The sequence below is a fragment of the Mercurialis annua genome, linkage group LG8, assembly GCF_937616625.2.
Source record: "Mercurialis annua linkage group LG8, ddMerAnnu1.2, whole genome shotgun sequence".
NCBI classification, from domain to species: domain Eukaryota; kingdom Viridiplantae; phylum Streptophyta; class Magnoliopsida; order Malpighiales; family Euphorbiaceae; genus Mercurialis; species Mercurialis annua.
In genome coordinates, this window is record NC_065577.1 from 18277765 (window position 1) to 18281631 (window position 3867).

The window sequence follows — 3867 nt, forward strand, 5'->3', positions numbered from 1 at the left end:
AACTTCTTAAACGAGCGATTGGGGTTTGGTTAACCTTATAACAAGTACTCCAATCAAGTAATGCTAAAACAAAGAATCCAATTGCAAATGTGTTTACTAATTGAATGAAATGAAATACAAGTGTTTGAGTAGAAATTGCAGAAGTTCAATCGTAAAGTTCTTTACTGATTGAAGAAAATTGAGAATGCTAAGTGCTGAGTGTTTTTGCCTTTGGGCTGGTTTTTGTTGGATTTGATCGCGGGCTGCAAATTGGCTGCTCTTCTCTTATTTATAGCTTTATTCTTTGAGAACTGTTAACTGCACACGTTCTTCCCCACTTTCAAAAACTGTCAATCGTGTCTTGTTTTTGCTGCACGTGCTTTTTAACTTCTTTTCTTCTGGAATGGACTTCTTGGGCTTATGGGCCATTTAAATTAATATTTAATGGCCATCTCAGATTTGGGCTTAATCTTCTGCAAATGCACTTGGACCTTTTGAATATCTTAGGAATAACTAGTCAACCTCTGGAACTTAACCTCTGGAAATCACCTTCTGAAAATCAACCTCTGGAGTAAAAATTAGTCAACCTCTGGAGACCAACCTTTGGAAATCAACATCTGAAGTCAAAATTAGTCAACTTTTGGAAATCAACATGGAAGTCAAAATTAGTCAACCTCTAGAAATCAACATTTGGAAATCAACCTCCAAAGTCAAAATTAGTCAACCTCTAGAAATCAACCTTTGGAAATCAACCTCGAAAGTCACAACTATTCACAGTACTCTTTTTATCTTTTGAAAAAAGAATATGGACTTTTATGGTCTTTTGGCCATATTTTTAATTTTGGTGCAAATAATGCCCCCTATATAATTGGCTTTTGAGGGATAAAGCCATTTATATATATTTCTTTTAGCCAAAATTATTTTATAAAATTTTCATCACGGTAAGTTCAAGAATTTTGAAATTTTGAAAATTCACGGCACTTGTTTCTTAGCCGTTAAAACTTTTAAAAGACTCTATATTTTTTAAATACTCCAAAAATTATGTGTAAACATAAATCTTTAAAATCTCCAAAAAGCCTTACCTTTTTGTTTTAAAAAAAATCTGCTTTCACCTTCCATACACTGACCTAATATTCAATTCAAATTTTCCAACTTCACTTTTCCCTGTCAATACTTTTCCACTAAAAGTCCTCCTTAATTCAAGAAGCTTTTCCTTGAAGTGGTACTACTTTATGTAAACAGCAAATTGAAAAGGATATACAATTCCTTTCAATTTGTCAGCTTAGTGCACAGTGCGAGTACTTTTTTTTATCAATTATTGGAGGATATCCATCTCAGCGGATCCACAACTTTCGGAGATGGCCTAAGCAACATATCCACGTACGGCCACGGCAGCTCGACGTCCAGCGGCCGTTTGTCTTCAAACTTCGCAACTTCTTTAAGAACCACGGCAACCACTTCACCTGCTCCAAGATCTACAGCGCCTGCACAGACTCAAAGAACGGTTGCTGCTCCTCCAATAAAATAGTCACATTGACAAGTCTTGGGCGAACGGTGGCTGTTTCCTCCGCAAAACCGGCGGTACCCAAGGTCGGCGCCCCTACATCAAGCAGCTCCCTTGCGCTTGGCGACTCCATCGCGGCTAAGCAAGCCTATCGCGTCCAGCGGCTCTCTGCCAACAACTCATGAGCGGCTCTCCATCAGCGACTCAGCGGCTTCATCAGCGGCAGCGACCGACTCCAGCCACCAGTTCGCCAATAATTCGTCCACGCCGAACCAGCAGCTCCAATCTATAACGGCAGCAGCTCGCGAACGTCTCTGGCATCAGTAACTCCGACCCAGCTGGAGGTCCACCGTTCGTTTGTCTCTTCTGTGCCCAGGTCTCAGCGGCAACAACTTTTTAAGGCTTCTCGGAGGCATCTCGTTTGTGGCAGCAGTAACAACACCTCCGGCAGCCATTAATTCCAGCAATTCCAACTTCAAAGGAACCATAAACAACAAGAGAATTTCCCTATATTTAACGAGCAAACGATTTTTCGAACAAACTGTGTTTGAATTGGTACGTATTTTCTCCTTTTGTTGATTGTCAAAAGTAAATATGAATGTAGATATATCCTGTTTATTTTTTAGAAACTTTGAATGAATGTTTCATTGTTGGTTGGTATGCTAGAAGTTCATAACCTTTTACCAATATTTTGTTGTATAAAATTGAAATTGTGCCGAAATCAAATATCAATCTCACAGTCTTTAAAAATATTGAAATTTGGATCAAATTTATGAATGGGATCCTTTGAATCGGCAACATCAAACTTACAACAAGTTTTAAATTTTCTTTTCTTTACGGCTAACAACCCACCTTTTAGTTTAGCCGCAAACTACAATCCGACTCAACAAATTATAATAATAGAAAGTAAAAAAATTTAATTTCACTTGTTTCTATTATCATGTGTTCAAGTGGTTTGGATATGAAATATTTGGTGTATTGGCAAAGAATCCTTTAAGTGAATCATTATGTGCAATTTTGCTCAAATGGTTAAAATTTTATTATGTCCTTAGAGATCCTGTAAGATATTTTGAATCATATATCTCTATTAAATCGGCAAATTTTCTTAAGCTGTTTTGAAGTTAAGGAACTTTCCAAATGATTTAATAATGAAATTATTCAGGCCATATTTGTGTTTTAAGCCTAAACTTATCATTTCCATTTGAGCATCAATAAAGACATAAATTGGCTATGAGTTGGTTTATACATTTGCATGTATCACAATTGAAACTTCCAACTACACTATTTTTCTTAGCCAATTTAAATTTTGAGATTTTTGCACATAAATGATTAACTAAATTTTTTACTTACAGGATACAAAAAATGGCATTGTTGACTCTTGAGATCTTGCCTTTTTAATATCCAGCTTTTGCATGTCGCCATCCAAGAGAAATATCATGACATGAATTTATAAGCCGTTTGTCCAGAGTTTGTGAAAGTGAAAGTGAAGTCTGCTTGCCGATAAGAATGAGATAAGCTGGAGATGTAGCATCTCTTTTCAAATTTTCTTCCATCTCACTTTTCGCATACTACTCAGAACCCCTCCACCAACTTTGATACTATTCAGCAGTATTTGTACATCGAACTAATTAAGTTGATAGTTGTAATACTTTAGTATCTTTAAAAATTGTTGGATGATGTTCCTTCTATTTATCTCATACATTTTTCTTACACGGTCTTTTGGCCAGTACTTGCTTTGTGACACGTACACCTGCACCTATACACATGCATTGCATTACAGCCATTTGTTTGCTTGTTGTGTTCCACACCAAGATTCACTTACAGGTACAGCCATGCATTGCATTTTCACTATGTGTTTATGTTCCTGGTATAAAGATGGCTTTTGCCATATACTTGTGTAGTGATGTGATGTCCATACCAGGACTTGTTTCACGAACAAATCACATATGTCACTTACAGCCATGCATTGCATTACAGGGCCGTTTTCGTTTATTTTTGAATGTTGTTGAATTTTCTTTTTATCCCTTTAGCTTAATTAGCCAAAGTTTAAGAAGTCTTAGAGGAATAGAAAACTTATAAACTGTTTATAGTAGGAGTTTGACACTAGGATAGTGGAAAAACAAATTAAAGTTCTATCACTTATCTTTTCCCCTTCCTCCTATGGACTTCTATAAATCTTCCTGCTAATCTCATGGCAACCTTGCCAGTCAATTCTAAGGTGTCTTGCATGGTCTTTTCTAAGTGACCACTTCCCATATTTCTTTTATTATTTTCAGGTGGTGGTTAGATTACTTTCCACCTTTGACAGTCAACTCTTGAAATCAAATTCTAGAGGATCAACTGAACAGTCAACTTGAACTTCTAGGAATCAACTTTTAGAAGTC

General features: G+C 36.5%; 1 long non-coding RNA gene across 1 annotated transcript; it reads left to right on the top strand.

Annotated features, from left to right (window-relative positions):
- Positions 1-1159: 1159 nt before the first annotated feature.
- On the top strand, positions 1160-3193 carry LOC126659841 (uncharacterized). Its single transcript, XR_007635106.1, has 2 exons — positions 1160-2038; positions 2889-3193. It is a non-coding gene; the product is annotated as an uncharacterized LOC126659841 (long non-coding RNA).
- Positions 3194-3867: the final 674 nt, after the last annotated feature.